The sequence below is a fragment of the Schistocerca gregaria genome, chromosome 2 (genome assembly GCF_023897955.1).
Source record: "Schistocerca gregaria isolate iqSchGreg1 chromosome 2, iqSchGreg1.2, whole genome shotgun sequence".
NCBI classification, from domain to species: Eukaryota; Metazoa; Arthropoda; class Insecta; order Orthoptera; family Acrididae; genus Schistocerca; species Schistocerca gregaria.
In genome coordinates, this window is record NC_064921.1 from 777,912,976 (window position 1) to 777,934,965 (window position 21,990).

The 21,990-nt window shown below is 40.1% G+C and overlaps 2 non-coding genes across 2 annotated transcripts; one reads left to right on the forward strand and one right to left on the reverse strand.

Annotated features, from left to right (window-relative positions):
- Positions 1-9,298: 9,298 nt before the first annotated feature.
- On the reverse strand, positions 9,299-9,373 carry Trnat-ugu (transfer RNA threonine (anticodon UGU)). The gene has a single exon. It is a non-coding gene; the product is annotated as a tRNA-Thr (tRNA).
- Positions 9,374-9,491: 118 nt separating this feature from the next.
- Trnat-ugu (transfer RNA threonine (anticodon UGU)) lies at positions 9,492-9,566 on the forward strand. Its single transcript has one exon. It is a non-coding gene; the product is annotated as a tRNA-Thr (tRNA).
- Positions 9,567-21,990: the final 12,424 nt, after the last annotated feature.

The window sequence follows — 21,990 nt, forward strand, 5'->3', positions numbered from 1 at the left end:
AACCCATTAAGAGAATTATGACCTCTCTTCTGCCAAGATCCATCAAATTCAGCTACAATGTCTGTATTCTCAGAAAAGGTTACTGCTTCTTCTGCTGCTCTTTCCATTGAATATTCACTTACACTACATAAAGCATTATGTATTAATTTATTGTATCTGTTAAATCTCAGTGGAGGTGGAGGCAAACCCATCACTGCACAAAAAGTCTGGGCAGCTCTCCTTCCCCTCCCAATACATCGTATTGCATAAGCAAGCTGAATATTTACACTGTAATGTCAACTATCAGTTACTGGTGATGTCATAGTATCACTGTGTATGTTACACAAGTTATGGGCAATCACTACCCGACTTGAAAGACCCTTTCTTGCTGAAATGTCCTCAGAAACTTCAATACTATCTTCACAATTGCAGTACTTAGATTTCACAGCACTCTTCAAAAGTCTTTGACAGCATATTTAGGTTCACAATAACATTTCGTTGTTTTTGCTGCTCCCAATACTACTAGGCTTGTTCTTATTACATTCAGAAAGTGAAAGTTTACGTCTAGAAGCACTGCCTGTAGATACAGTTTCCGCAGGTGCCTTTTGAAGCATTATTCGGTTATATTTAGAACTGGTTGCCACAAAACTTCTGTTTGGGGCTAAATTTCTTTAGTCTTGGCATGTGTAGCACAGAAAACACACACACACACACACACACACACACAGTAACTACAAAACCACACGCATACGAAATTCCGAAATCATCTTTATTTACTTTTGAACCATAGCCTTCTAGAGATGTCAGTACTTTGGTTCTGGAAGTCAGTGCTTTCTAGAATACACCATTGTTTACGATCTGTAACTAACGACAGAAAAACCGGAAGAACAAAATAATGCATCACATATTCTGACACACTTCAAACTGACAGATCGGCATGGCCCCTGTGCAACATTCTACATCTACATCTACATCTATATCCATACTCCGCAAGCTACTTGACAGTGTGTGGCGGAGGGTACCTAGAGAACCTCTATCGCTTCTCCCTTCTATTCCAGTCTCATGTTGTCTGTGGAAAAAAAGATTGTTGGTATGCCTCTGTGTGGGCTCCAATCTCTCTGATTTTATCCTCATGGTATCTTTGTGAGATATACGTAGGAGGGAGCAATATACTGATTGACTCCTTGGTGAAGGTATTTTCTCGAAACTACAACAAAAGACTGTACGGAGCTACTGAGCGTCTCTCTTCCATGAGTCTTCCACTGGAGTTTATGTATCATCTAATTTTAGAATGAACAGAAAATGATAATGCACATAAACTATATATTTTTGAAATTAGCATGAAATGCTCTTTTCGATAGACAAGGAATTTTTTTTTCAAATTTTTGGTCATTGTCATGAGCATGTTCCCTTAAGTGATTACTAGACAGTGGTAGAGATTTGAATGGCATTTCACAGGCAAATTTTGAATCTATTAAGAACACAGAGGGTACAGTAGTGATGAATGTGTCTGGAATAAAAATTATTGGTGCTACAAGTAAGCTATCACTGAGTGTGACACAAGAGGTAGTATTAACTGTGGAATTGGCAGGACAGCTGTTGGAGTGCAATTTCTTGGTAATTCAAAATCTCAGCAGTGATGTAATATTTGGGACTAATTTCTTGTGCAATTAGCAAGTAGGGGGTTCAACATTCTGTGTTGGATTCATTATGTGGCGATAATGCTTACCCCTAGTTGTCTGTCTCATTTTTAATGTTTCCTGAGGCAGTCAAACTCTTCACCTATCCTATCAGTAGTTTATAAGTGATCAGAACTATTCTATCTTCGACTTTCATGTAACTTTGTATGGTTAAGGAAATTCTGTTAAACAAAGAGGTAAGGTAAACTGAAAATGAAATGTGTCAGCATATGTGGAGAATAATTAACATCTGAAGTAATCAGCTCATTGGTGCAGCAGCAGAAACAATATGAAGTAAAAACCATCTTAAATATGAGATCTTAATAGTAATTGTGGTATAATAGAAGAGTTTTTGTTCAGTGCAATCTGTATATGGAGATAACTACCTACTTATAGAAGTGTGTCATGGTACAGCCTTTTCTAACATCAAGGAATTACAGCTTTAAACATAGCTGCCTGGAGTAATGTGTGTGGAAAGAGTAAGCAAGATTTATATGTATATTGCCCTTCAGGCAATTTGACGGAATACAGTAAAAGAATAGTTCTTCTGAGTGATAATTTTGTCTGATTGGTAATGAGAGTTAAGTTTGATTAAGTATAAGGATCTATTACAGTGGGGTGTTTTTCAGTAAAGTCAGTTTTGCATTAGATAAGCAGAGCAGGTGTTTATTTATTAGATAATGAAACAATGAATAATGTTAGGGTCTTAGTGGATAGGGAGACTGTCTCAGGGATATTTTTTGAGAATGCACTCCAATAGTTAATGAGGTAAGAAAGGTAAGTAAAGTAATGTGCTGACAGGCATGATTAATGCAAAAGATAACGGTGTACAAACAAATGTGGTGTAATTGTATTGAGAATCTTAAGTTGTGAACTAGGCAACCTTGAGTACTGTGTATATTGTACAATCCATGACAATGCAGCTGGAAAATTTTAGTGAGGTACAAGTCATATAATGCTGCATCATTTGATCTATAGGTTACCTGAAAACTTCTATTTGTGTTCTGAGGAATTTTGAGCTTAAGGTGGTAATACTGAAACAAAGAAGAATAATTATGCTGATTAACTGATAACTGTGGTGTTAAACTGATGTGAATATTCTAACAGGTCAACTGTTTGGTAGCATTTTGCGAGGATTTAATTTTCTGGTGGAATGAGAGTAGTGCTGAAGAGCTGAGTAGAGAAGTGGGTCAGTGTTTTGGTAGAACTTCCATCCCCTTAATTTTGAGTTGAATAGTAATTAATCTAGGTTATGGTGACTCTATTCTTTTTTTCATAACATAATAATTAGTAAGGTTATGCTACTGCACACCTTGAGTTTTTGGTGTTTTGCAAATGGGAAAGAAACAAAAATCTTCTAAGTTTAACCAGTTTCCGACAGTTATGACTTAGAGTGATGTTTTTTGGTGTAAGGTGCTCTTGATTTTAAAATTTTTTCTAGTCACCACCTTTTATACTATAGTAAATTGTAGTGCTAATTATTGTAATGTTGTGAGAGCTATGTAATTTATTTATTTATGAGGTAATGACTACCATTAACCATTAGTGTTAAACAATTTTTTTCTTAGACTTAAGGTAGAAGTAAAAGTAAGTGTACTGAAGTAGGATATTTTTTCTAATTTTTTCATGTACTGTGGTGGAGGGGAATCACCTCCAAGAGAACTGATAGCAGTGCATTTCCTTACTAACTACCTCTTGGACCTGTTGAAGCCGTGGACAACTTGGTGAGAAAATGTGAAAAAACTCATTAAACAAGTGTGAAAATGCTTGTGAAAAATACTAAACATTGAGCAAATGAAATTTTCTAACAAGTGAACTGCAATGCGCAATTGTACAACACACGAGGATTTATTATTTGAAGTAAGACAGGATTTGTATCAAATGATAAGCATCTTTAAATGTTATCTTCACTTTTCTAAAAAGGACATCACTTATGATGAAGAGGGCTAATTTCTTGTTAAGAGTATAACTTATGGATATTTTGTGTAATTTTGCATACACTGTATGTAAACGTTTTCTATGGGGATTTTCATATGGCCAGTTAGTATAAGTATAAATTTGAAAAACATACATACTGTAGTTTTTGAAAAGATTTTTTGTTTAATGTTTTGTGTGTTTGTAGATTTTTAACCCAATTTCTGAGGTCACTTGTGGTCATTGAATTGCCCAGTTACCTCTTTGCAATATCTGTCTGGTCAATCCAATGACGGGGCGATGCGATGAAGCAAGCTGCGATATTTTTACTTCCCCTCTTGTTTTGCCATCTGCCTCCTTAAATTCGTTTTTTCACTTCTGACTAATTACTATTAAAATATTTGAGTATAATCTGCATTTTCATAAAAGAGAAAGGTTGGCTCTCAGTTTTAAAGAACATAACACCAGATCTAATTCAAATGGTTCAAATGGCTCTGAGCACTATGGGACTTAACATCTATGGTCATCAGTCCCATCTAATTCTGTGCATAGTTTTATGTATGTAATTGATTTTCTAATTTATTTTGAATATTCAGAGTTAGTATCTTTGATTATATGGTGAAATCACTAATTGTTTTGAAACTTAAATTCTATTGTTGACTTGTAAACAAATATAAATTCTGTACTAATGATAAACATTTGAAGGGACAACTAATAGTATTTTTAAAGCATTTATTTCCAGTTTCATCAAAAGTATTGTTTGTGTAGCTATATGTGACAATTTTATCATTTAAACAAATAATTCGGCCTAAATATTGTAGTAAAAGGAACAGTTAAAAAGACCGATTTTTTAAATGTATTTAGTTCATTTAATGAGTTAAGTTTTAATTGGAATTTCTGAAAATTTAACTTCGAACAATGTGTAATTTCAGCACCTATTATTGTGAGCATATATAAGGGCCCGATTTTTCGGTCCTGAGACAAGTCAGTCCATGGCTGAGTTTCAGATGAGGAACCTGTGTTGGTTAGATCAACAACAATGCATCTGTGAAATAAGGATTACACAATTAGGCCATGTGTAAAAACAATGACAGTGACTGTTTCCTTACGTACCTTTCTATTCTTCAAGACTTGCGAACTTTGTGGTTAGGGTTTTTACTGCTCGTATATGTTCAACAGTAAATCATTGTAGCAGTACGTGGATGTTTGCCTGCAAACTATTAATGAGGCTTATCGAAAGTTAAGCAATAGTGCCAATAGTGCACTGGCCAGATAACTGTATTACTGGGGGGGGGGGGGGGGGGGGGGTTGTGAACAGTGAAAGTAAATAACTGTGAAACGCAAATGTGCACCTGTTGGCTACATCATTTAAAGTAGTCGGTGTTGATTTTCTAGCTCCTCCCTATAGCATCGCAGTATGTTGACACCGAGGAGAACCAATGAAGAATTAAAGCAGGCGAACACCATCACATGTGTTGTAAGAATTTCAGTGCAAGACACTTTAAGTGTGCTTTCACACAAGAGATAAAAACAAATGTAGCGAGAATGTATGGCTAATGGTGCCATAACGTCACCTGGACAGGGGGAAGATATACACAGAGCAAGAGGTTAACTAAATAGTTAACCTCTTGTTTTAAGTATATTTTCTCCTCCATATTTGTAGGAGAACAAGGTTCTGTAAATTATGATGGAATGAAATGCATGTATGATTTACTGACCGTGAGACCATATCTAGTACGTTCAGCAGCTGAGTGCAAGTCTTTCTATTTGACATCACTTTGGCGACTTGGATCATGATGATGATGTAATGCTGATGAGAACAACACACATACTCAGAGCCAAGCAGAGAAAATCCTTATTACAGCAGGGAATCAAACCCAGGGCCCAGGGATGGAGAGTCAGCAATGCTAAGAACAACACCACAAGCTGCTTACTACAAATTACAATATATTTTGGAAATAAGATAACCTTTTTTTTTAAAAAAAATATGCTTTTGTGACTCCAATAAACACTTTAAAATTTAGGAGGAATGAAGATTAAGAGTTTAATGACCTTTCAACAACAAGATCATTAGAGACAGCAGAAGTTCAGTCCATGGAGGGCAGAACTAAATCGGCTGTACCCTTTCAAAGGAATGATTCCATCACTTACCTGGAGCAATTTAGGGAAACCACAAAAAAACTGGATGGGAATTTGAACCAATGTCATCTCGAACACAAGTGTAGTGCACACGCCACATTCACATATCATTCAGTTTTAAAATTCAGTAATTACACATTAAACTCAGGGTGGGATAATGTAACAAAACAGCAAACCTCTCATTTTTAGTGTAAATAATCACAATATACAGGGTGGTCGGAAATTCCCATTACAAACTTCTAGGACATGTTGAGGGTAGTGAGTACATAACATTTTGAATAGGAACCCACGTCCGGAAACGTATCGTTTCTGTTCTACGACAGTGTCAATGCAGAAGATTATCTTATCCACACCCACGTGAGGAATGTACTTAGGCGTGACCCAGTACAATTTATGCAATCAATTTGAAAAGAATACTGACTCACTCCATTATTACTTACACATTCGTTATTACTTACGCATTTGCATTACAACTTACACCTAATGGTTTACATTAGTCAACAACAGCAAGAACCCAGCATCTACGGCACCAGCCGCAACGTACTGACGCATTACAACAGTGGCTCGATGTGGCAACCACCAACGTTGTTACACACATTGTACCTCTGAAGCATGTTCTGGTACACTCTCTCCATCCCACCTAGTGTCTCTTCAGTGCCTTGTGCAGCGGCCAGAACTCATGCCAGCAGATCTTCCTCTGTCTCTACAGGTGTCTCATAAATTAGGTTCTTCATACGCCCTCACAAAAAGTAGTTCATGGGGATTAAATTCGGCAATTGTGGCGGCCACACGGTTGGACAACCATGGCCTGTCCATCTTTCACTGTACCATCTGTTGAGATGTCTCCAGACAGTCAGTGAAAAGGGAGGTGGTGCTCCATCATGCTGAAACCACATTTCCTGATGGACATTAAACGGCACAGCTTCCAAGAACGAGTCCAGTACGTGTCGTAGGAAGACTAAGAATGCGGGACCCGTGAGCTTGGATGGAACAAGGTATGGTCCTGTCACATGACCGTCCAGAATACCTGCCCACACATTAATTCTAAACCTGTCTTGAAATCCCTGAATATGCGTGGCATGAGGGTTTCCGTCCTCCCAGACATGGCTATTTCGAGCTTTCAGAACACAGTCCCTTGCGAATCTACATTCATCTGTGAAGAGAACTCGACATGGAAACAGGGGCGCATAGATGCAGGAACAATGTGCAGAAGGCGACATGTTGTGGAAAGTCTGCTGGACCCATAGCATGTACCCTTTGTAAGTGGTACGGATTTAATTGTTGCTCATGCAGGACGTCCAACACGGTACTGTGACTAAAACCATTGCAAGTGCAATTGTTCATGAGCTCATTGATGGGCTATCTTCAATGCGACGTAGTACACCTCCTTCAAATTTGGGAGTGCAGCGTCGCCATGGAGCAAGTCCTGCCTCCTCACAGTGAAGGTACCCGTTTTTCATAGCTGTTGCGTAACTTGGGCAAACAGTTTGTGTGACGGTGTGGAAAACATTCATGATACAGCCGACTAGCAGCTCTTCTGTTACCTCCAGCTTCGTCATACACAAGAAGCATGTCTGTGTATTCTGCAAACGTGTACTGCACCATGTTTCCTCTATCGATGATGCACAGGTGTTGACTCGGTATCACATCACAGTGGATAATAAGTCACATCTGGGGATCATTTGACACAATACACGTCATTGTGTCTACCCTGTTACATACCCTAAGCCTGTTACATGCCCTAAGCAGACGTTGACGAAGTACACATCTGAAATGAAACTGTCGCAGAACGAAAATGAAACGATTCCGGACATGGGTTCCTATTCAAAATGTTCTGTACTCACTACCCTCTACATGTCCTAGAAGTATGTAACGGGACTTTCTGACCACCCTGTATATCAACTTAATGCTTAACACACTGTAAAATTATTTGCAATATTAATTTCAGTGTTCTTGAAACTATAGTTTCATTGTCTGCAAGATGATACGTGTAAAACGTCTACCTACATCAAAAGCCACAGTCTTATGCAACTCAGAAAGTTAAGTAAAATTAATGTTGGAAAAGTTAAATAACAGACTCAACTTACTGTATCTATTAAAGGATTACAAACACGTAATTAATGTTTGATGTGATCATGGTCAATATATTGTCAAAATGAAAAATTAGTTGCAGCACAGTCATTCTGTATATTCAACACCCACTTTAAATTAGCAGTAAAAAATGGCGTACTGTTTAGACAAAATTACTATGCAAGAAGTACACACCTAGTATTAACGGTTACTTCTGCTTCAACAATTCAAATCAACAGGCAGAAAATCTTGCAATTAAGTAACATGAAACTCAAGTGAAGTGTGAGGGTCTGTTACCCATCCTGTGATATCAGATTCTCACTTCACCCTGGCAGCCTCAGTCGATTTGTTAGTTAGTTACACATTCCATGGATCATTTTGCACAATAGATCACAATGCTCTGGAATGAGTTGTTTTACATTCATACTGAAAATTAATTTGTACACATAGCTCCATTCTGAACATTTCTAAGCCCCCACCCACGCATCGACCCACCCACCCGCCCACCCACCCACACACACACACACACACACACACACACACACACACACACACACACACACACACAAACACACAAATAAAGAGAAAAAAAGATATACAGATGGACGTTACTAATTCCTACCCACTGCTTTTCACATGTTACAGTAATAGAAATTCTATGGAGCAGAGGGAGTTGTCAAGGAGAAACTGTCTCAGTTTGTTTTCAAATTTTACTTTGCTGTCTGTTATACATTTTACACCACCGGGTAAGTGATCAAACATTTTTGTTACAACAGTGTGCCTTTTTGTGCTAAAGACAACATTAATATAGACTAATGAATGTCATTTGTCATTTTTCTTTCTGGTATTGAATTATTTACATCATTGTTCCTTTTGAACTGTAGTGGTTTATTTACAACATACTGCATGAGGGAATAAATATATTCTGAACCAGTAGTCAGAAGGCTCAACTCCTTAGACAGATGTGTACAAGATGATCATGGGTGAGCACCACTTACTATTCTTACAGCACTTTTTGTGCAATGAAGACTGTCTTTTTGAAAGATGAGTTACCCAAGAATGTTATTCCATATGACATTACTGAATGAAAAAAATGCAAAATGTGTCCACTTACTAATTTTCAATCATTCTCAGTGGAAATGTGCCTGAACTAAGTTTTTTTAGGCATTCCAAAACGTGCTTCTACAATTTAAATTCTCATCAATATGGACACCTAAGAATTTTGAACTTTCCACTTTATGTATTGTTCCCTCACCATTTGTTACACTTTTCATTGGTGTAATACTTCTAGATGTGCAGAACTGAATATGTTGTGTCTTTTAAAATTAAAGGTGAGGCCATCTGAAGAAAACAAGCCAATGATACTTTTAAGAATACATGATGATAGTATCTGTTCCCGAAAGAACAGTTACCGTAGATGATCATGCAGCTTTGCTAGAAATGAAATGATAATTAAATGGACACCCTAGCTGCAAACAGGTATTGATGTACTTCATTAGGGACATGTTGAAAATGTGTGCCCCGACCGGGACTCGAACCCGGGATCTCCCACTTACATGGCAGACGCTCTATCCATCTGAGCCACCGAGGGCACAGAGGATAGCGCGACTGCAGGGACTTATCCCTTGCACGCTCCCCGTGAGACCCACATTCCCAACATGTCCACACCACTACATTCGAGTGCGCCTAAGAGATGTTTGCGTATGATGGGCCCTCGGTGGCTCAGATGGATAGAGCGTCTGCCATGTAAGCAGGAGATCCCGGGTTCGAGTCCCGGTCAGGGCAGACATTTTCAACATGTCCCTAACGAAGTACATCAGTGCCTGTTTGCAGCTATGGTGTCCATTTAATTATCATTTCACTTTTAAGAATTTTGTTTGCCAATTCTTCTGTTTCTATATATATGCTTGGATTGATTACAATACTAGTGTCATCTGTAGAAAGAACTAACTTTGCCATGTTGTATATTGGACAGAAGATCATTTACTTGTATAAGGAACAACAGTGTATCTAAGACTGAGCTTTGGGGAACCCTATATGTGATACCTCCTCAATAAGAATTATGTTTTCAGATCATTTTGGTTGAATTGCTGCATTCAGCTTTTTGTATTCTTTTGGTTAGATAAGACATTATCCACTGGAGGAATTAAAAAACTAATATATGTCAGTCCCAATTGGCATCATAGAAGACAGCTAAAAACAGGCACATGGAAAAAGGGTGAAAAAAGACACCATACACAAATGGAGGTCCAAAACTAAAAATTAAATGGCCTTTGCCATATTGCTTTGTCAGATAAAAAGTAAAACCTGGTCAACAGTCTGCATGTCATTTGCTAAAATGGTCGATAACTCAGATAGCAAACCCAAGCAGGAACTTAAACGGTTAAAAAATGGGCATTCCATCAGGAAGTGGTGGCCAGTTAAAACTTGTGCGCAAAGTGTACAATGTGGTGGGGTAGCACCACTTATCAAATGACGATGGCTAAAAAGGCAGTGCCCAGTATGCAGCCTAGTTAAAATGAATTCTTCTCGACAGGAGGGTTGAGAGGAGGTCGTCTACACTGCTGGGAGAGGCTTAATAAGCCAGAGCTTATGCCTGTGACAAGAGGACCATTGGTGATGCCAAAGGAACACCACCTCCTGACATATGGCAACATAGAGGACCATTGGTGATGCCAAAGGAACACCACCTCCTGACATATGGCAACATAGAGATCATTGGAGGGACTAAAAGAACTTGTAGGCTGAGGTATGAAGACTGCAGCCTTGGCAGCAGTGTCAGCAGGCTTGTTTCCTGGCAGACTGACATGACCAGGAACCCACATAAACATCACACAGGCTCCACCACGAGTGAGCAAGTGAGAGTTTCCCTTGACCCACTGCACTAAGGGATGGTCAGAGGGTCGAAGGGTGCTGATTGAGTCTGAGTAGAGGGTACAACTGAAAAGGCTGTGTCGCCGGATGTACTCCATGGTCTGATACAGGACGAAGAGCTTGGATGTAAATACTGAGCAGTGTGCCAGAAGCCGATATTGAAAGACACGGGTGCCAATGACGAAGGCACACCCCACCCCACGCTCAATCTGAGAGCCATCAGTGTATACAGAGGTACTATCGCGAAGTTCCATGTGAAGGTCGTGAAAATGAATGTGATAGACCGAGGTAGGACCGGTGTCCTTAAGAAGCGAATGAATGCAAAAGTTAACATGCACTGCTTCACAAAGCCAAGGCAGTGAAGGGTTAACACCCATTGTGAAAGTTGCAGGTAGTGCACAGTTAAGCTTCCGTAGCAAATGCCAAAAGCGGACTCCATGAGGTAACAGACTGGAGATCAAAGGAATAATTGAAGAATGAGACATAGGATAGGTGGCCACACATGGCAGACAAACGGCATGCATACCTGCTGAGGAGAAAATCACGGCAGTAGGACAGTGGTAGTTCAGCAGCTTCAGCATACAGACTCTCAACTGGGCTAGTGTAAAAGGTGCCTATGGCCAAACGGATGCCACGCTGGTGGATGGTGTTGAGATGGCATAAGAAGGATGGATGTGCAGACGTATAAACAAAGCACCCATAATCAAGTTTTGAAGGGACAAGGGACCGGTACAAACAGAAGAGGGAGGTTTGATCGGCACCCCAAGAAGTACCCCTGAGGACACGTAGGACACTGAGGAACCGTGTACAGTGGGCTGCCAGGTAAGACGCATGGGAGGACCAAAAGAGTTTCGTATCAAGCATTAGCCCCAGGAATTTCGTAGTTTCAACGAACAGAAGGGCAACAGGCCCAAGATGTAAAGATGGTGGGAGAAACCAATTGCGTTGCCAGAAATTCATACAGGTGGTTTTGTCAGAGGAAAAATGAAAGCCACTGTTGGTGCTCCAGGAGTAAAGACGATCAATACATCACTGAAGACACTGCTCAGTGAGGAATGTCCATGTAGCATGAAAGGTCTCTGTTGGATTCCTTTCATGTTAATTTCTGAAATCTGTTGTCATTTACGGCATAAATTCCTCTTCTAAATTTACTGTGGTGTTTCTGACTATCTGGGAGGAGACTGAGCAGTGAAATGTGTTACTTTTACACATAAACAAGAATGATCTGTCACACTACTACACTTTAAAACACAGTTTATATGTAATTCATGTTACACAGTCTCATACGGAACCTACATCCGCTTCCTTTTATATACTGTATATGATAAGATACTGTCATCCCCCTTCCTTTCTGTGTGAGAGATGAATGAGCAAATGTATTTCTAGTTGCATGCTGGATGGTAGCAGACAAGCCTGTCTGCTAGAGAACAGTAGGACCAACGTCGGAACAGGTAGCTACGCTTTCTAAAAGCAAAGAGGTTTCTATTCTTAGTATTGTCCTGTCCGTCCCTTGTCATTTTGGTATAGGAAGCTGCTTCTCTGGTCACTTCCGTTTTGTATACAGAAGCACGCTCGGTAGGAGCCCTGCAGGTCAGTCTGTCCACGACGAGCGTCTAAAGTGGTAAGATCTCCGGCTAAGCGCGTGTCTGCTAAGTCCCCAGGACAATGGATTTCTTAAGTTCAGCCTAACTGAAAATTTAATCACCTTTATTTCAGGTTTAGCTCTAAAATATCTAATGTTATCTTAAATTGCAACGCAGTGTATTTCGTGTGTGATCTTCAGAATATTTTCCAGTAGTTGCTTTGTCACTACTTTGTGAGTAAAGTGGAACCACGTGTTGATCAGTAACTCTAACTAAGATCATCAATCTTAAATGCAAATGTGCGTGAGATTATAATGTCTCGCCTTAACAATATTTTTCAATATAGCAACTTTTCTTTATGTTCAACCCATGTGGGGTGTACTTTGTGAGACCAGTACCACGTGCTTCTACAATTGTTTGACCCATCAGGTTAATAGTAAGATGATAGTAACCAGTTCAAGGTTTTTCTTTTGTAAATTGCTTTTCGATCTAATTTATTTTAATTATCAAAATTATTGTGGAGTTACACTATTTGTGTAAACCAAGTTGATCACGTGAAGCATGCGGTGTAATCATCAAAGTAGCCCTCAGCTATTCTTTTCGGGAAGATTTCACAGAGAGTTAGTATCAATTTAGTATACCAGCGTGTGGTAATTACATGACGGACAGGATTGCGCTACAAACGTAATTTCTTTGGATGAAAATTGAATCGGTTGGTTGTGGTTAATTTCCTCTCGCATATGCTTCAACGTTCTTCGTGTGTTAATTTATGAATGCAGTGTTGTATGCAGTCTCCCAATCTTGGCTCCATATTTGATGTGTTCCGTAAGATAACAAACTCACATTTTCACAATTCTAAATAAGGCACCAGCTTAGTTATGACTCAAGTTTAATATTCTGAAATTTCAATGATCAATGTTAAAATAATTTTCCAAATATAAACTGATTTATTTCTTTTTATTTAAATTCTCTTTTTTATATATATCACCAGTTTTCGTATGACTATTAAAAGATTAAAATTAATGTTAGTCTGGTTGGGAATTTGGTAAGCTAGACTGGATACCTGGTGAAGCAGTTGTGCAGTAATGCAAGGTTAACTTCCTCAGATAGCTCACAGCTTTTAAACCGCTCTTATAGTCTATCAGCACCGCTTTCACATCAAATTAATGCAACAATATTACAAGCACTACAATAGATGGCAAAATCATCAACAATGGCAGCCGGAGATGCATGGCAGGAGACAGGCCATTATATTGTTCATTGCGATAGCAAACAGGATGATGCTCAGGACGGAACCCTGAGGTACACTGTTTTCCTGGATAAAGGTGTCTGACAAGGCAAAACCCACATGCACCTTGAAAACTCAGTCTTTTAAAAATGCCTGAAGGAAACAGGGCAGGCAGCCACGGAAGCCCCAAATGTAAAGAGTACAGAAGATATCAGTTCTCCAGCACATTTCATTGGCCTTCTCCAAATCGAAAAACACGGTCACAGTCTGGGATTTCCACTGAAAACCATTCATGACATGAGTGGACAGTCATGAGATGGTCAACTGCAGAAACTGCACTCGAAATCCACACTGTGCATTCGTCAGTAAACTATGAAACTTGAGCTACCACACCAGCTGGGCATGACTCATATGTTTCATCACCTTGCAAATGCATCTGATAAGAGAGATGGGGTGGTAGCTAGAAGGACGGTTTTTGTCCTTACCAGGCATAGGTATGGGTATATGGTGGCTTCACGCCAGCGTCCGGGAAATGTGCCCTCTGCCCAGATGCAATTGTATATGTTAAGCAGAAAGTGCTTGCCCACAAGAGAAAGGGGCTGCAACATCTGAATGTGGATGGGGTCTGGCCCTGGGGCGGAGGATTGAGATGAACTGAGAACACAATTAGCTCCTTCATAGTAAAGGTGTCATTGTAGCACTCACGATTGAGAGAAGGATATTACCCGAACCTCCTCTGCTCCTTTCAAATAGAGGAAGGCAGGGTGATAGTGGGAAGAGCTTGTAACTTCCGCAAAATCGTGACCCAAGGTGTTGGAGATAGCAATGGGGTCCATGATAACATCGTCTGCAATTGTGAGGCCGGAAATGAGGGAATGGATTTTGGTCCCAGAGAGAACGTCGAAGATTGGCCCACACAACAGAGGAAGGGGTGGAACTGTTAAAATAATTAGTGAATGAAATCCAGCTAGCTCTTTTGCTAGCCCGAAGAACGCGACGACACTTTGCACACATCTGTTTATAATAAATGCAGTTTGGCATCATAGGACAATGGTTAAAAACGCGGAGAGCACATGTCCATGCACGAATTGCGCCATGGCATGCCTCAGTCTACCAAGGGACTGGGAGACGACTTGGTAAAGAGAAAGTGCAAGGAATGGAACGTTCTGGAGCAGTGAGGAAAATGTTGGTGAGATAGTCCACCTGGTCATCACAACTGGGGAAATGTTGTTCTTCAAAGGTCGCCAGGGCGGAGTAAGGCTGCCAGTCAACCTTAGTAAGCTGCCATTTGGGCGTGCAAGTGGATGGGATAGGAGTCAGCAAATGGAGAGCACACGGGAAACGGTTGTTAGATAGAAAGAAGGAACAGACCACTTGAGACGATGGGCAAGCTGGACAGTGCAGAAGGATAGGTTCGAATTGGAATAGGTGAGCGAGGAATTGTAAAGGAAAGTGGGTGCGCCAGTGTTAAGGCAGAAGAGGTTAAGTTGGGTAAGAAGGTCAGCCAAGAGGGCACCTCTCTGACAGGTCCTGGGGGAACCCCAAAGGGGATGATGCACATTACAGTCACCGAGTAGCAAAAATGGTGGAGGCAGCTGCCCACTAAGCTGAAGGAAGTCTGCCCCGGTGACATCGAATGACGGAGTGACATAAATGGTACATAGGGAAAACATCAGGTGGGGAAGGAAAAGGCGAACTGCAACAGCTTGAAGATGGGTAGCCAGGGAGATGGCTTGACTGTGAATGTCATCCCATATGAGCAGCGTGCCCCCCCCCCCCCCTTCCCCCCGAGATGGAATGCAGGCCTCATGTCAAGGTCAAAACAAACCAGCAAGAAATGTGAATGCTCAAAGTGGTCATGAGGGTACAATTTCGTTTCCTGATGGTAGAGTACAAGGGATGCTGCAATGCTAAAAGCAACCGTAAATCCTCTTTGTCGGACCGAAGGCCGCGAATGTTGCATTGGAGGAGAGTCATGATGATGATGAAGAGCTGTAGGGGTGTCACCTCAGCAACTGCCGAGTGACAGCCTGTGAAGGGTCGCTACTACAGGCAGAAACAGGATGATCCTGCTCCATGGGGTCCACAGAAGCTTCGGCTTGCTTGTGTTGTCGGTCTGTGGAGTCCAATGCTGAAAAACGGTTGGTGGTGAGCAACGGCGACATGGAGGCCGGCTGGGGTAAGGTATCATGCAGCAACACCGTCAACAAGGATCTTTGAGTCAGCAAAGGAGAAGCCCATTTGCCTTCGGTGGACTCCTTCAAGCCTTTCTGCTTAGAGGAAGACTTGGGGGTCATTTGGCTGGAGGGACAGAAGAAGTCATCAAGGGAGTACTCCTCCTGTCCTCTCCAGCGTACTGGTTGTATGGCTGGTGGATTTGCCACTTGAGACGAGAGTTTGATGGCTTGTTGCACTGGGGCGATTTCACAACCTCGGAGCTGAATTAGAGGTGACCTGCGTGGTTATGTCCTTCATGGAGCGAGAGATAAAAAGAACAGAACTATAGGTGCCAGATGGGAGAACACAGGGTTTCCAGCTAGCCAGTAACTTGTGAGCGACTGAGTAAGGCACTTTTTCTTTTACCCAAATGTCTTGGACAGCCCGCTCATCAAGATACACAGGACAATCCTGAGAGGAGGCGGCATGGCCACCATTGCAGTTGATACAGCAGGGAGAAGGAAGTGGACAATCGCCCTCATGCGCATACCTACCACAGGTTACACTTTTGGTTGGGGTCAACAAGACATTCTGGAGTGGTTGAAACAATGACACTGGTAGCAGCACATCAGATTCGGAATGTATGGCCAGACTGTAATAATTTCATAGCCTGCTTTTAATCTTGGACAGAAGCACCACTCTATCGAAGGTGAGAAAAAGAGTGCAGGTGGGCACTAAGGAGGAATCTATCATTTTCATTACATGATGGACTGCAATGACACCCTGATCAGTGAGGTAAGACTGGATTTAGGCCTCAGTTAGACCATCAAGCAGCCTGGTGTAAATTACACCACGGGAAGAATTCAAAGTTCTATGGGCCTCGGCATGAACAGGGTAACCGTGGAGAAGAGAGACAATGAACAGTAGTTGTGCTTGAGAATCAGATGTAGTCTCCAAAAGCAAAGTGCCATTCCATAATAGAGAGCAGGATTTCACAACAGGGCCGGCAACTGCATCAACACCTACTGAATAATAAATGGATTTACCGTGGTGAAGGACTGACTGTCTTCAGTATGTAAGACCACGAGGAACCGTGGTGCAGCAAGAAGGGTCTTTGAATTGTTAGCCTCATTACATTTACGTTTTGTAGTGCTCCTTCTAACTGGAGCCCCCCTTCACAAGGGGGCACACCAGTCTTAGGTGATTGTTCACATCTCCCGAATACCTGGCAGAGGAACCAACTGGCAGTATGGGAAGGTTGCAGCTTAGGCAAACACACCTCCATGGGCCTGGCATGTATCAGGGGGTACAAGTGAACCCTACCTGTCGACCCGGCACTGGGAATTACCCGTTACCCAGTCACCTGTTACGCATCAGTTGCGTGAGCCAGCTATCAGGAGCGTGCAGGGAGGAAGAAGAAAATGAGGAACCTCAAACGCCGAAGCAGAGGAATAAGATGAGAAGGGAAACAAAGGAAGGAAAAGGGAGAGTAAAACAAAGGTGAGACTGTTCTTACATCAGCAACAGACAATGCAGAACATTCCCAATAACACCCCAGACATGTTACCCAAGTGGATAGACATGTAGCATGGAAGATAAAAAATGCTGCAAAGGCTGGAGCCCCTTGGTAGCCAAGCATGAACCCGCCAAAGAGTGGCGAGTCCCCTGGGAGGTATCTCTTTGAGGATGTTCACATCGAAACTGATATCAGTGACCATGACGTGAATGTGGCAACAGTGATTACCAATGTACAAAGGACAACTAAACAATGCAGAAAGATGTGTGTTCAGTAAACTAGATAAAAAAAGTAGTGGCATATCTCAATGAGAAACCTGAAACTTTCAGGGCAGGGAAGGAATATTTAGAAGAATTATGGCTCAAGTTTAAAAGAATAGTCCATAATGGGAGGAAACCTCCATGGTATATAGTCACTGTAAGGAAACTTCTAAAGAAACAACAGAGATTAGTACAAAGTATAGGGTTATAGAAAGAGAGATGCTGACTGAAATGCATTTGGCTATTAAGAGAGCAATGCCCGAGGCCTTTAATGACAACTATAGCAGAATATTGTCAAATGATCTTTCACAGAACCCAAAGAAATTCTTGTCATATGTTAAGCTGTTAGTGGCACCAAAGTTATTTGTCCAGTCCCTAGCGAATGAGATAGGAACTAAAATTGAGGGTATCAAACCAAAAGCTGAAATGCTTAACTCTGTTTTTCTCAAGTGCTCCTTAATAAAGGAAAACCCAGGAGAACCGCTGTAATTTAATCCTTGTACCACTGGAAAGATGAACGAAAAAAGTATTACAGGGTGTATACGCGGACAACAAGCTACGCTTTCACACATAATATTGGTCTTCTTTGCTTGTGATACGCCTTTAAGATACATAAGACAAAGTAATGACGTAAATGTCTGGCCTTTTGGGTTCTAAATTCTTCTAAGTGGCTGGTCCTCAAAGTTTTAGGTTTTAAATGAAAGTCAAACACCCAGATTAAAGAAATTCATTGCAAATTCTCACATGTAATTAACTCATCTTGCGTTAAAGGAAATTTACTTTGAAAGTAACACTTTTCAAACCACCATTTGCAATATTCCCCTGCGACCTGTTAGGAATAGGTTCATTTCAATAGTTGCCAGAAAGTGCCAGATAGCAGGTGTCACTGCGCGTACACAGCTGCTATGATGTAGGAAGACCGTATGTTCATATGTATTCACAATGAACTTAACTATGCCCCGATTTGACATTACGCTTTTCATTGTGGTTTTCGGGATGCAAATTTTCTTGGAGTACCAGTACTAAATTATCTCATGTTTGGTTCTTTATTTAGTATACTGATATATGTGCCAGAAGATGAAAATGCGCACTTGAAATTCAGCGAGCAGTGAAACTAGATAACAGTGTGGAACGAAACATTTTGTTTCAAAGAAATAGACTGCCTCTGTGGAAAAAATTAATAAAAGCCAATTTTTTTTAGCAAACCAACAAAAATAAATTCATCATTCTGCAAGGCAATTACTGCTCAACTGCCAAAAACTTGGAAATAAACTAAAATCAGAAAATACACTAATGACCTATAGCCTTGCATAATTATGTGGATGTATTTTAATTCATGTGATAGTTTCTGGCCATAGAAATCTGTTTTGTTATCATTTGACATGCGAGTTGTAAACGAAGAGGAAACAGTAAAATCATTAAACATAATCAAGAGTCACGAGGAGACAACCCCGTCCCAACAACTCCGATTGTTCTGTGCATATGCGTGAACCTGGCAGCTTTTGGTGTGCCAGAAAATTTTTACCTGGCAGCATCTGACTGCTTATTGTTACTGCTGATACAGATAATAGCCACAATTCAAGTAGCCAGAAGTGGAAGGAGGTACTGCACATACAAAATTCAACTGCTCATGAGTCGACTGGCAACTGCTCAAACGAACCTAATGTAAACAGTTGTGACATCTCGCTCATTGGAAGAAGTTTGTTGTTATGAAGTATTGCGTATCTTCATCTTACAGCTTTTGACACATTTTGCTGTTGGCAGATGCTTGTGTACGCACAGCGTTTTGTAGCTGTAAAGGTGCATTTTCTTTGCAACTTAAGTTTTCTTTTTTTAACATTTTATCTAATTTTCTCTCACTTTTGTTTTATTGCTGCAGTATTATTTTACAGTAGTGGGATACAGTAAAATTCTTTGTTAGAGTATCAGTTCTTACCAGTCAAAATTACAAAAATTTAACTGAAAACTAAAACAATGAAAAATTTCTGGATTTCCTGGGGCATATACACCCTGTATTAGTACCAGTGGTGTTGAGAAACAGCTGAAATCATTAAAATTGAACAGCATTCCAGGATCTGAGGGAATCCCTATCAGATTCTATACTGAATTAGCTCCTCTTCAAACTATAATCTATCGCAGAGCCCTCGAACAAAAAACCGTGCCCATTTCTTGGAAAAAAGCGCATGTTACACCCATCTACAAGAAGAGTTGTAGAAGTGATCCACAACACTACTGCCCAATATCCTTGACATAATTTGTTGTAGAATCTTGGAAAATATTCCGAGTTCAAACATAATGAGGTATCTTCAACACAATGACTTCCTCAATGCCAAGTAGCACAGATACTGAAAACATCGACCATATGAAGCCCAACTTACACTTTTCTCACATGACATAATGGTAGTTTCAGGTCAAGACAATCAGGTAGATGTAGTATTTCTTGATTTCCAAAAAGCACATCTAAGCTTAAGTATGGGGAATCAAGTAAAATTTGTGACTGAATTGAGGACTTTTTGATAGGGAGGATGTAGCATGTTATCCTGGATGGAGAATCATCATCAAAGTATAAGTAACTTCCTGAATGCCCCAGGGAAATGTGTAGGGATCCTGGCTGTCCATGTTGCATATTAATGACCTTGCACACAATATTAATAGAAACCACAGGCTTGTTACAGATGATGCAGTTGCCTATAATTATGTACTGCCTGAAAGAAGCTGTCACAAATATTCAGTCAGTCTTGATAAGATTTAAAAGTGGTACTATGATTGGCAACTTGCTTTAAATGTTAAAGATGTAAAATTGTGCATGTCACAAAATGAAAAAAATACGGTATCCTATGACTATAACATCAGTCAGTCACTGTTGAAATTGACTAAGTCACACAAATACCTGAGTGTAATACTTTGTAGGAATACGAAACAGAATGATCACATAGGCTCAGTTGTGAATAAAGCAGGTGATGAACTTGAGTTTACTGGTAGACTACTGGGGGAGTGGAATCAGCCTACAAAGGAGATTCCTGACAAATCGCTCATGTGATTGGTTCCAGAATACTGCCAAAGAGTGTGGGACATGTACCGAGCAGGACTAATAGGGGATATTGATAGCATACAGAGGAGGGCAGCACGGGATAATGAAAGCAACTCAAATGGTCACAGGTTTATTTGATCCATGGGAAAGTGTACAGAGGTACTGAAGAAACTGAACTGGCAGACTCTTGAGAATAGACATAAACTACCCCAGAAAGTCTACTAACAAAGTTTCAAGAACCGGCTTTAAATGACGACTCTAGGAATGTACTACGACTCCCTATGTATTACTCACATATGAATTGTGAGGATAAGATTAGAATAATTACAGCACGCACAGAGGCATTCAAGCAATCATTATTCCTGTGCTCCATACGTGAATGAAACAGAAAGAAACCCTAATAACTGGTACAATGGGAGTACCTTCTGCCATGGAACTCACAGTGGTTTGCAGAGTATAGATATAGATACCATCAACCTTATAAAACTTCAATTTATTTAAGAGAATACTGTGATTCACACAATCAAATGCATTACACAACTCTCAGAAAATTCAACCATTATATTTTATTATTTAACACTTGTAAAATCTGGTGAGTGAACATGTAAGTGGCATTTTCAGTAGAAGAACCCTTCTGAAACCTAAACTGTGATTAGTTGAGGACATTTCAATTTCTAAGGTGAAATACTATTCTAGTATACATCACATTCTCGAAAATTTTAGAAAATGATCTCAGCAGTGAAATAGGTTAGTAGTTATTGACATCTTTCTTATCGCCTTTCTTAGAGAGACATTTAACAACAGCATATTTCAGTCTCTTTGGAAAAAAGCCTTGAGTTAGTGATGCATTAAATATTTCAGATAAGACTGGGCATATTATATTGTAACAGATCTTTAGTATTCTATTGGAGACACCATCAAAACCAGATCAGCTATATTTGGAAGTGTTTAATTTTCTTAATTTCAGAAGGATAAGTTGGCAACACATTCATATGATTAAATTTTACGATTACTACTTTTTCAACATAATGCTCCCACAAGTTGTTTGTTCCTATTCTTTTACTATATTTAAGAAATCATTATTAAATACATTTGCTGCCTGTGACTCATCATTTATAGCCCTTTCATTCAGTTCAATAATTATGTTATCCTGTTACGTGGATTGCTGCCTTGTCCCTCATTATACGATACTCCACAAAGCCTTAAGTTTGCTGTTCCCTGGTTTTTAATAACCTTTCTTAGTAATTTTGAATGGTTTTTGTAGTGCGCATCTACTGCACGATCACTATTTGTTCTTGCCAAAAGATACATTTCCTTTTTCCTTTTGTAAGATACTTTAAGCCCTCTAGTGAGCCATTTTTTTTTTTTTTTTTAATTTTTATATGGCTTTTAGTGTCCTTCCTAGCTACCTTACGTGGAAAGCTATTTTCAAATAATGACATGAATTTAGCATGGAACAGACCAAATTTTATGTTTGCCCTTGGTTCATTATAAATTTAATATCAGGTCATTTCCTGCAAACTATTCTTTTTGTCCTGGGGTCACTAACTACTCAAACTT